The sequence below is a fragment of the Dipteris shenzhenensis genome, chromosome 19 (genome assembly GCF_047967505.1).
Source record: "Dipteris shenzhenensis isolate YYH24624 ecotype China chromosome 19, Dip_SZ_1.0, whole genome shotgun sequence".
NCBI classification, from domain to species: domain Eukaryota; kingdom Viridiplantae; phylum Streptophyta; class Polypodiopsida; order Gleicheniales; family Dipteridaceae; genus Dipteris; species Dipteris shenzhenensis.
In genome coordinates, this window is record NC_141614.1 from 27,177,963 (window position 1) to 27,190,938 (window position 12,976).

Here is a 12,976-nt window from a genome sequence, read left to right on the forward strand (position 1 = left end):
CGATCTAGTTAACCTCATCTTTAGAATTATATGAGTGTAAATACCTCAAGGGTGTGAATTTTCCATTACAGGAGCGTCACTGGCCTGGAGAAGCTCAATCAAAAGACGGCATCTCGTCTACCTACAAGAACCCAATTCGCTGTGGATGCATCGCACTTCCTACCAACTTTTAGATCTGGAACCTTGTCTGCTTTTGTTTGCAGGCGATGGAGCTAAGTCGCGATTCTGGGTTGACGTGCAAGGGATAAACTGTGCATTCGTCTCTTCCGCCTCTGTTCAAGCACCTTCACACTTTAGCTGACTAGCGCCGTCTGGAGGCTTCTGACTTCATACCCAATTACCTTCCAGCGTCCCTCCAAAACAAAGATACGTCGGCCAGTTTTGCCATGCCTTGCATGGCAAAGCCTTGTCTGTTGGCTTGCACTCGCTTTTCGTGTTTACAGACTTGAGATCATGGACGGGGGGAATGGCCCTACCGAGGCTAATTCCGCCCGACCGGCGGTCGCCGGGAGCCTGCCGTCGCAGAATGGCTGACCCAGGGGCGTTCTTGGCCGTCCAAGTCAGCGGTGGCGAGCTTTCATTAAAATTGGACACATCAGCAAAAGGATGGAAGCTGCACGAATTTCTAACACATCAGCACAAGGTAGAATCATGATTACTTGGCACGTCAGGACTCTCATAGAATGTACTGTATGTTGCAGGTTGGTGAGCGTGAGGAATGCAGCAACCGACGACTTTGACGGGTAACTGTGTTTACAGACTTGCACACCATGAGCAACACTGGCAAGATTGCCTACCCATGTCCAACCCATGGCCCAGATGCATTCAATGCACCATAGGCAGGCATGGACGGCTCTAGTCTGTAATAAGCACCCTTAAGATTGCCCTCCCACCACGGCTTAGATGCATTCAAATACACCATGGCATATCTAAATAACCTTAGATGCGCATCATTTTTGTTCACACACCATTTGTTGGGTGAGTTCCAAGAAGTCAGGCAAGGGCTCTCATGGGGTCATCGGACGTCGATCCTAGGGATTGAACTCGAACACACCCAACGACAAGAGGAAACAACAACCTGCATTACAAGGCTGCCTCCTCCCCTTGGTCCCTTCTGCACACCAAAAATCGCCAGGTGGCAGTGAAGATGATCCTTTAAACTGGTTGCAATCTGGTGGCGCTAAGGTGCTTGACTTTGCACCTCTCCAAACACATAAACGCGCCCTAGCAATTACACCGTGTGAACAAATCTGCATTGCCACCAACAATGCATAAATGGCTTCGTGTGCATTGGCTCGTAAGCGTCATATTTTGTTTTCAATGTGTTAAGAATTTGTGACTGTGTGTAAGCACTTTTGCATCTAGTGATTGCAAAGCACATGAGCAACTCACACGGTAGGGCATTCACCCACTGAGCTAGGTCCCCCCCCCTTGCATTGACTACATCTCCCCACTTGTTCCCATATTCCCAGTCACTCCTATCGACTTCCCTCCAAAACAAAATAGTGATTCAAAGTCCTCACATCCTGGAAAAGGAAGACATCAAATTTTGAACTTTCTTTCCATGATTAAGTCAAGAAAATTTGATAGAACAATGTGTGTGCAACAAATTTGAGAAGATACATTGGTATTAGAGCTATCTTGGCGTCTGCTAAGGCATTGAGATCCTAGTGCGAGAGAGATTGATTGAGAAATTGATAGTTGTTCATTTCGTTCTTTTCTTCCATGAGAGAAAATTCCGTCCATTTCTTTGAGGACTTCGTTCAGTGGTTTCTTCATTTCGAGTGAGAGAGTATTGTGTGAGTGTTTACCAAGTATTGTGCAAGTGTTCATTCCATTGCTATTGCTTATGAGGGAATTTTAGTTGAGAAAAAGAGAGGTAGAATTCTGTCCATTTCTGTTCTCTGGGAGAGATAGGGAGAGACTATTTTACGTTACTAAGTGAGAGGCTAATTGAGGGAGAGAGAGAGTGCTTTAGGCTTTCATCAACACCAACTTTCATCACAGTAGCAGCCTCGAATGAACTCACAACAAAGAGCTCAGACTATGGTTGGCTGAGACACCAAATAGGCATTCAGATTTTGAAGTATTTGGAAGCTTCAACATCAAGCCCAACGTCTATTGCTCCAGCCCCACGGACCTCCAACATGCAACAAGAGCGAGAAGCAGCCTCCATCTACACCTAAGCAAAAGAAAACTCTACGCATCTATAGCACCTCCCATCGACCACCAAGCCTGGACCTGCGATTAGAGGTGGCCATGAAGCCTCCAGACCAAAACGTGCCTCACAATGCCCAGACGAGATGGCCTTGATGATTTCTTTGTGAAGTAGACGCGGCTCAATGAATTGCAGGCATCCTATACGCTCCAAAGGCAACCAATCTCGCCATAGTTGACTCCTTTATTGCTATGCCTCCAACACTCCTACACTTCAGCCAACGCAAGACCACAGCATTTATCAGTGCTTCCTTCAACGAACTAACTATAATGAAATCGACCAGCTAGCTCTTTACGTCGAACTGACTGCAGGCCTCTAGCTACACAACGCTCACGACGATACCATGAAGCTTTAGTCCATTGACGAACTCGCACACGATTAAGCCAGTGAGCATGGGACAGCTCCCCGGTCATGAGATCAAACAGAGGAGGTGAATACATGTCTTCATCATTCATACACTTTTGCAGAAGCAATGGTATTTGAAGACAATTGCAAATACTCTCAGTAGAATGCAATAGCTGAAAGGAGGAATGGTACTTTAGCAGATAGTGCTAGGGTAATGCTTAGTGAGAAGCATCTTCCAAATCAGTATTGGGCAGAAGCAATTGCCATGCAAACTACTTACCTAATCAGCTTTCAGCAATGTTTGACACCTTATGAAGCATTCACTAGATACAAGCCATGCATTTGGGCATCTCCACATATTTGGTTGCATAGCAAATACCCACATACATGACAATCATAGAAAATTGGATGTTAAGTCACATAAATGCATCATGGTTGGCTACAGTAAAGAAAGCAAAGCATACAAGTTGTATCATCCCATTAACCGAAAGGTCATAATCTCCAGAGATGTAAGTTTTTATGAGGAATCAAAATGGAAAACATCAAATACACAAGAGATAGCCACATCGATTATTCAGTCATCTGCAGAAAATGTTGATGAAGCTGCTACTTGCCTAATCAGCTTTCGACCGCATTGATTCAATGTATGACACCTTATGAAGCATTCACTCGATACAAGCCATGCATTGGGCATCTCCGCATATTTGGTTGCATAGCAAATACCCACATACATGATGATCATCGTAAAAAATTGGATGTCAAGTCACGTAAATGCATCATGGTTGGCTACAGTGAAGAAAGCAAAGCATGCAAGTCGTATGATCCCATCAACCAAAAGGTCATAATCTCCAGAGATGTAATTTTTTATGAGGAATCAAAATGGAAAACATCAAATACACAAGACATAGTCACACCGATTATTAAGTCATCTGCTGAAAAGGTTGATGAAGAAGAGCAAGAATTGCCAGAGACACCCCGAGAAGAGCAGCAACTCAAACAATTTACTAGGGAAAGTAATCCACCAGCTAGATTGACACATGCTTAGAAAGGTAAAGAAATTTAGATTGAAACCACCAATTATGCTTTTATGACTACCATCATGACCACAGAAGAGCCACTGTACTTTGAAGATACAGTTGACAAGCCAAAATGGCAAACTGCCACGAATTAAGAAATGGAAGCTTTGTACAGAAACAAAACTTGGGAATTATGCATCCTTCCACTAGGAAAGATGAGGGAAAGATGGTCATAGTAAACAAATGGGTTTATCAAGTGAAGTACAATCTAGATGGAAGCATTGAAAGGTACAAAGCCAGAGTAGTTGCAAAAGATTTTGCACAGCAATATGGTCAAGACTATGATGAGACTTATGCTCCACTAGCAAACATGGATTCCATAAGATTTTTTATAGCATTAGAGACACTCAGCAGATGGAATGTGTACTAGCTAGATGTCAAAAATTCTTTTCTCAATGGTTATTGCGACGAGAAAGTCTACATACAACAACCAGCAGGTTATGTTGAACTAGGGAAACGACATTAGGTTCGCCATCTCAAGAAAAGTCTCTACGGCTTAAAGCAAGCACCCAAAAGTTTGGTATACTAGAATCGACAAGTGTTTTGCTAATTTGGGATACATAAAGTCCAATGCAGATCATATACTCTACTACAAAGTTCAAGGGGAAGAAATTACTATTGCACTTTTGTATGTAGATGATCTGATTGTGAGAGGAAGCAATGACAACTTTATCAAAAATCTGAAACATACTTATATGCAGAGTCTGACATGAAATATCTTAGACTTATGCACTATTGTCTTGGCACTGAGTTATGGAGAGACCCAGATAGCACCTTCATGAACCAGTAGAAGTATATGGATAGTCTCCTAAAGAAGTTTCGTATGGCAGATTGCAAGATTACAGCCACTCCCAGGGAACAAAAATTGAAACATACCAAAGATCTAGACAAGCCTACAGTCAATGACAAGTACTATTGGCAACTCATCGGATCTCTTATATATCTGACTATCATGAGGCCATATATTTGCTATGCAACAAGTTAACTTGCACAATTTATGGCAAATCCAAAACAATCTCAGTGGAATGTAGCCAAAAGAGTCTTAAGGTACATCACAGGTACAAGACAATTTGGAATAGAATACAGAGGAATTCATCCAAGGTTGCATGGATACTGTGATAGTGACTATGTAGGAGATCTTGAGACCAGGAGATCCACACAAGGATATGCATTTTTTCTTGGTCAAGGTGCTATATCATGGTTGTCAAATACACAACCAAGTGTTTCTTCGTCTTCAATATAGAAGCAGAATATAGGGCACTCACAACAGGTGCATGTGAGGCTATATGGCTAAGAAGACTATTGTCATAAATACATTACTTTGATTAATCAAAACGAACAACAATTTACTGTGATAATCAATCGGCTCAAGCATTAGCCAAGCATCTAGTATATCACTCCAAGACATTTGGGTAATCGTTGTATAGCTTTTTTTAGTTCATTCAATATTCCATCCAAGAACTTTCATATGTCTTGGGGAATGCTGGCTATTTATACTAAAATATGAAGTGAGACGTAATATTTCATGATTTTATCCTTGATAATGTTTGGATTTCATTTTTCATTTGAGTTATGGGTTTGCAATATACTACAGGCTATTTTCTCTTGAAAGTCTATTGTTTTCTCCTATATATGTAGATTGACACGTGTGTTTCTTTTTGCAATGCGATAGGATGTCTAGATTCATATTTGTCACCGAAACAAGAGCACAAGTGCAAGGTACATAGTTGCTTGATAACCAAGTTTTATGTCGACATGTTTAATAGTAGAGTCATTGACTTATGGAGAATTGTAGATGCTGCGGGCTATAGATCTCGGGAGAGTGCATAGCTATTGTTGGATCTGCTTGAGCGACCTTGGGTAGGAAGCGTGTACATTGTTTGTTGCTTTATTTTTGTTAAAACAAAAGGTTATTTGGATTATATATGAGTGGGGAAACATGCTATTGTTTGTCTTTTAGGATTGTTCTTGATTCAAGGTTTGTAATGAATCTCCACGTCCACAATCCTTTGGAGGGACAAGTCCACTTGGGATATTACGTTGTCCTGGCTTGCCGGCTTCATAGGGATGATGGACCACATACCATCACTGTCTGCTGGCTAGGATACTATGAATGTGTGCGGACACAGATTTTCTATCAAGGGCAAAATGGGGACTATACGTACACCTTTTTCCGCACTGTTGACAACCCTTTGCGTCTAAGTAAGTACTGTAACGAATGAGTTGGGTTTTACCAACATACATGTATAAAAGTTTTATGGCCCAATAATTATAGTTCCTAGATTATCTTTTTATGTGATGTTAGTCTAGACACGATTGTTGGTACTCCGCTATATGTTCATAGCCGGTGCGGACACGGCAGACATGGATTACATGGTTGTTGCAAGATTTTCCCTGCAATACATGGCCACAGACTTTTCCCTTAGGGATGTTTGTGTGTCTATTGTAGATTTTGTATGTTCAGTTATGACTTTGTTTGCGGATGTGTATTTGGACATATCAATCAGTTCTTTGAGGTAGCTATTGCATGTTCAGACATGTGACTCCACTTTCGGATGTAATATTTTGAAGTACTCTGTCATAGAGAATTTTTTACGGACGTGGAGTACATGGCCACTGTAGGCTTTTCCTTGTAGTACATGGCCGCAGACTTTTCCTTTAGCTAGGGATATTTGTGTGTGTGCTATAGATTTTGTATGTTCAGTTATGACTTTGTTTGCAGATGTGTATTTGGACATATCAATCACTTCTTTGATGTAGCTTTTGCATGTTCAGACATGTGACTCCACTTTTGGATGTAATATTTTGAAGTGCTCTATCATAGAGAATTTTTTGGTTAGAGTATGTTGCTTGCATTTAAATGTTTCTTTTGTTATATTGTTGGTTTAAGACATTTTAGCATCTTGAGACCCGGCGGAGCGGCTCTCTAGCCTGTCATAGATGGGTCAAGTTACTCGTCATTCCAAAGAACAGCATAGTTGACTAGATTGAGCACTATTATACCAGTTAATAGTATAGAATATAGGACGACATGTTAGATAATAAACAGATGTTTGCATCACGAGGTATTTTACGTGCTACAACTATTTATTGTTTCTCTTGATCGCTCGACTGTTTCTCCTATTCACATGACTATGATATCACACGACATTGTAATGCCGGAAAGTTGCTGACTGATGTGCAAAAGTCGCTAGATTAGTTTTCCAAAGCTATGAACTACGTTCCAACACGTTCAGAGAGAGGTGACGACAAAGTGAGTCTTGTGGTCAGCTGGATCTGATAATGCGTATTAGAAAATGAGAACATAAACACGGGACTATGTTGTGTAGAGCATGATATATTGAGAATTTTATGGGCATGCGACTAGTATGTTGGGTAGAGCGATGAAGGGCCTTTGTGCCATCAAGCTTTCCACTATTAATGCTCATCTGTTGTTGGATGAGGAATAGGCAGAGACCTACTAGCGATAAGGGACAAGCTCTCCAACAATAGAGCTAGCACCTCACACTTGCCACTTATACGGACTACAGTCTAAGCTGTCTGGTAAGGAAAAGTTAATGTAGGGTCTGTAGAGACCTCAGGGAAACATTTCGCATTCGAAAACGAGGGTTATTAACGACTACAACATAGGGACATAGTGTTGACAATCGTCTACAACCGTTTGGAAGTAGGTCAAAAAATAAACACGAGGTTTGGTGATACGATCCAACCTCTAGAAACTCGCATGTTTTATTTGAAATGGAGTTATTGTTTTGACTTTTTTTTTTTACGATGAACCTAATAGGCCCAGATGTGAGATGACCACACAAGGATAAGGGTATATTATGTAGACTATTCATAGACTGTTCATGCAGAAATGTAGCAAAGGGAGGGACGAGATGCCACTATATGTCACCCACCCTACTCCATAACTACTACAGCTACTTTGTTTTGCTATGACCATTGCCTCTATGCAATGCAGGGGATAGGATGTATAAGAAGCCCTTGCATATCCCATAGCTCATTCTACGGCTATGTACATTCTCCCAGCCATTAATTTAGGAACTACACACATTTTCAAAATGTTGTTTTAACTATATGCCTTCTCCTAAGGTTACAACAAGTGTGTATAGTTCTCTGATTTTGTTTCTGAACATTCACCGGATTGTCCATTAATTTTTGTAGTATGTTGCTTTATTGAACTGATATACAAATCAGATATATAGCTTTCCTCTCCTTGATTAACAAGGAGATTGAAGCTTGGGAAAATAATGATTATATCCCGGATATCACATAGATGGATATGATAAAAGGAATACATAAGATTCATTCTTGTTTAGAATCTATATTAACATGAATGTTTAGGGTATTTGTATTTACCACTTACTAAATATTTTTGGGAGTTCCAAGTGCCATAATATGAAGTATTGCAAGTCAAGTTGGGTGACATGGATAGCAACTGTGTGCTAGCATGGAGGCCTACGGTCCCACATTAAAAGGTCCTTGTTCTAACATGCCCTTTTTATGGATGGATGTAGGTGAGTTGGCACACTTCTCAACCAAATTTGTTGATGACGTTTGCTGAAGATGACACTGGCACACTTTATACTACCAGCGGAATAGATGGATGCATATGTTCATCTTATGATAATAGTGGATACTATTGGATGCAACTTTTGGCTAAGACTAAGAATTTTGGGAGTAGATTGTCCTTTGTATGGGTCTACTATAAACATGGAATTTGGAGCCAACTCAGCCATCTATAGCTATTACTGTGATTTTATAAGTTTTTGGGGAAGACAGTAGTTTTTACCTTAACACCTTCCATTAGATTTGATGGTAGGATTTTTGCAATGAAGGAGGACTGATAATAGGGAAATTGGAACACCTTGTACCCCCCCTTCTGAGATTACATTCAGTTGCTAATATTACGGAACCTTTACTTTCAGCAATGCCAATCTAATAATATATAATATTCTCCAATCTAGTTGAATGGGGAACATTAGGAATTGGGATTTAAGGGTGTGTTTCCTGCAATGAGAAAAAGTAAAATTGAAGGTTTTTGATGAAATAATGAGATGAAGGATTCAAAGACATTAAAGTCATACGATTCTGAATGGATCAAGGATGTTGGAAAGAGATGAGAAATAGGGTAGTAGAAATATAGGTTGAAACACACACGCAAACACACACAAACTAATGCCCATACTTTTCTACATGCAAGAGGTAGAGAGATAGATAGATAGAGAGAGAGAGAGAGAGAGAGAGAGAGAGAGAGAGAGAGAGAGAGAGAGAGAGATTGTGTGTGTGTTTGTCTGTGTGCGAGGGCATTCTCTCTCTCTCTCTCTCTCTCTCTCTCTCTCTCTCTCTCTCTCTCTCTCGCTCTCTCTCTCTCTCTCTCTCCCTCCCTCCCTCCCTCCCTCCCTCCCTCTCTCTCTCTCTCTCTCTCTCTCTCTCTCTCTCTCTCTCTCTCTCTCTCTCTCTCTCTCTCTCTCTCTCTCTCTCTCTTTGTGTGTCTCTCTCTCTATGCATGTGAAAATGAACCACATACAAAAACTCGCCATAGCCCATGCTAATAACACCCCTTGAGGCAAATTATCCATAAATAGTAGAGAACAATGTGTTATAGCTACGCTTGAAAAGAGCATTTAAGTGTTGAATATATTATTAACCTCGATGTCATCCCTTTATACATCCCTTTTTACATACAAAAAGGGCATTTAAGTGTTGAATATATTATTAACCTCGATGTCATTCCTTTATACATCCCTTTTTACATACAAAAAGGCTTGGCCCATGCTAAGAAGAGCACACTTGCTAAGAAGAACACACTTGATTCTACCCTTTGAGGAATATCCAAAATAGAATATGCATAAAGAGTGCTCTAATATATATGGAAGGATAGGACTACTCCGCAAGGGTCAACTGAACAAGAGCAGAGAAAGAGTGCCTCGAGTTGCATGTAGACTCGTCGGTTGGCCTTGGCTGAATCTGAAGATAAGGCTAGTGTAGGGAGATGCATCCACAGAAAACCAAGTAAACGCTAAATCATATAATCTAAACTCCTTAGAATCATATAAATATTTTCTAGCTAATAGACCAACTTATTTGACTTCCGGCCACGAGTATATTTCTCTCTCTCTCTCTCTCTCTCTCTCTCTCTCTCTCTCTCTCTCTCTCTCTCTCTCTCTCTCTCTCTCTCTCTCTCTCCCCTGTGTTATCTTTTTTAAAAAATGGTTCTTAGTTCAGTTTTCCCCTCTCAAGAATCTAAGAATAAGAAAACAATATTCAAAATTAAAAATCCTCTACTAAATGAACAGTGAGAGTTCCAAAGTTGGCACCATGAGGAAATTAAAGTAGCATGGGCAAGGTAGAGACAGATAGTAGGCATGATTGCAAGATTCTAGGAGAAGATAAGGCTAGTGTAGAAGATGCATCCACAAAAAGCATGCACTATTTTAGTCGTTTTCCCATGCACCATTCTATAATGATATTAACATGTTAGATGGAAAAATCCACATGCAAGCACATGGCTCTAGCGTCCAATTCAAAAATAAAATCCCCTATCCTTCTCTTGCCATGCATTAGCGTCCCCTTCCTTTCACATATATATAATCATATATTTATGTGATATATGTTTATTTACTCGAACTAATGCTCAAATCATGAGACAATGTGCCCTAAGGAAGCAAAGAATTCCAAAAATAATCTCCTACCTGAGTAAAAAAAAGATGTGGAGAGAAGCTAGTGCTGGCTCTCTCTCTCTCTCTCTCTCTCTCTCTCTCTCTCTCTCTCTCTCTCTCTCATGGGGAAAAAGCTTCGTCAAGTCAACTCAATTGGGCTACACAATGCCAATTAATAATCTAAGACTCACAATTGAGGCAACTGATTTTGCATGTCCTTGTTCAGTTAGTTGGAATGGAAGTCTACATAAATGGTTTGAAAAATATTATTTTACAACATAAATACATATGTGGGATTCTAAACACAGAGCCACCCTTCTATGTAGGTAAATCTAAACACAGAGCCACCCTTCTATGTAAGTAAATATATAACAAAGATATCCTTCTATGTAAGTAAATGATAAAACATCTAATTTATCCATAATTACTTTCGAGGGTTTGTCTTTAGAGGGAGGTTCTTGTGTAACTCCTTGTAGGGGAGGGGCTGGTCCTTGTGCTACTCCCTGGCTACTTTTAGTGAGATTCGTGTTGAGTCGGACCATCCATGGTAGTAGTGCGTACTCGGTACCTTGTGGCTGGCGTGCTTCATTCGATTCATCGATAGGTTCTTGTGGTGTTGTATCGTGGAGAGACACAGGATCTTGTGGTGGCTGCCTTTGGCACCTTCAAGGCTTGCATTGTCGACTTCGGGACCTAGGCGATCTTCTTGCCTTGGGAGCCCAAGTGGTTGGTGTTGACCGAGCTATTGGGGGGGCGTGGCGGTGGATGAGGCAGATGAGGTGGGGGCACAGGATGGCGGCGTGGTCCTCTTCTTGTAACAGATGGTTTCGGACTAAACATCCCTGAGGCCTTCTGTGCTACCTTGACTCCCTTTGGGAGTCGGGTTCGATCGAAGTGACACTGGGCATAGAGGATGGCATCTTGTACTTGTTGTTCACGAATTTTTTGAGCAAGGGACGGCGGCGGTGGTGGGGCGGGCAGTGGCATTGGTTTACCATCACGGCTAACTTTCTTGTTCCTTTGATTTGGGACTTTTGGTGGGGTGTTGGAGGCGGCTGGGGATTCCGGGTCTCCCTTCTGTGTAGCCTCGTTGTTGTAGATTGGCGAGGGCAGACCTAAAGAAGCAAGACTGGGCTCACAAAGTGGGACTACCGCCGTTTGGCCACCATTGGTGAGTGAAGTAGTCTGGGCATGACAGTTGATTTGAAAGTTCACAACATAGGACCAGGTTCTTCCCAAACTCTCACATCTTCCTCCCACACTGCTCTCTCTCCCAATTCCTCTCTCTTTCTTGTCTACATTGGTGGCCAGGATGATGTATCTGGCCCCATTCCCTTTAGCTGCTAGGCTTATGGGACCAATGAAATCGATGCCCCATTTTTTGAAGGGTTGATCAGTCAAGATTCTGGTCAAGGGCATCATGTCTACCTTGTGTAGGATTTGGATACGCTAGTAGGGGTAGCATCATTTGATGAATGCAGCCGCATCTCCAAAGAGTGTTGGCCACCAAAGACCAGCTTGCAACACCTTACGCGCTGTAGGGTCTAAGCATCGTTAGGTGACATGCTTTTGTTGCTTTATGAAAGAACATAGCACATTACTTATGGCACAAATTACGTACCTTAATATATGATTAAAAAAAAATCTATGTTCTTTAATGAACTTACAATATTGTAAGAGTCAAAAAGCACATTTTATCATTGCAATAATTTTTTAAGGTTTGAAATAGGTGTCCTATACCACTAAAAGCAGTAAATGTCCCAGACAGTGCTTTCTGTGTTACCTTCCCATGCTAAGACCTTGTAACGTCAGTGTGGCAAAATGACCTCCTATAATTTTTGAGTGGGCTTCTTCAAGCACATCGATGTATTTGTGTTCATTGTATAAGGGGCGGGCTATGCTCACATAAAACAAGATGAATCTCCTATAGTAGCCCATGTGGCCAGTAAATCGTTGGACTCCCTTGGCATTGGTGGGGGGTGGTAACCTTAAGATGAGTTTGATTTTATTATGGTCCATAGAGATTCCATTTTGGGACACTATGTGGCCTAGGATGACGCCATGCTTGACCCAAAATTGGCACTTAAGAGTATTGATGGATATGCAGCATAAGCGGCATTTCTCAAGGATGAGCTTGAGGTACTTTAAGTGGTCATCCCACTTCGCGTTCACATAGATGTCATCCAAGAAGACTTCCACAAAATCTCTCAAATGCTCTTTGAAGACCGTGATCATCATCTGTTGGAAGGTAGTGAGGGCATTGGTTAATCCAAATATCATCACCCTAGCTGCATACACACCCCATTCGGTTGCAAAGGAGGTCTTATGTTGATCTTGCAGGGCGATCGACACTTGGTTGTAACCTGAAAATCTATCTAGGAAGCTATACGCTTCCTTTTCAGCTACCCTTTCTAGAACATGTTCTGTGAATTGCAAGGGGTAGTGGTCACATCTCGTGGCAGCATTAGCCTTTTTCAAATCCACGTACGCTCTAATTTTTCCATTTTTTTAAAGGACTATCATGGTCGGTGATACCTAGTCTGTATACTCGATCTCATAGATGGATCTAGCATCTATGAGTTTTTGGATTTGTTCCCTCACTGTGAGTGCATTTTTAGGATTCATAGGGTAGGGGCATTGTCGTACCGGCCTAGCATTGTCTAGCATGGGGATTG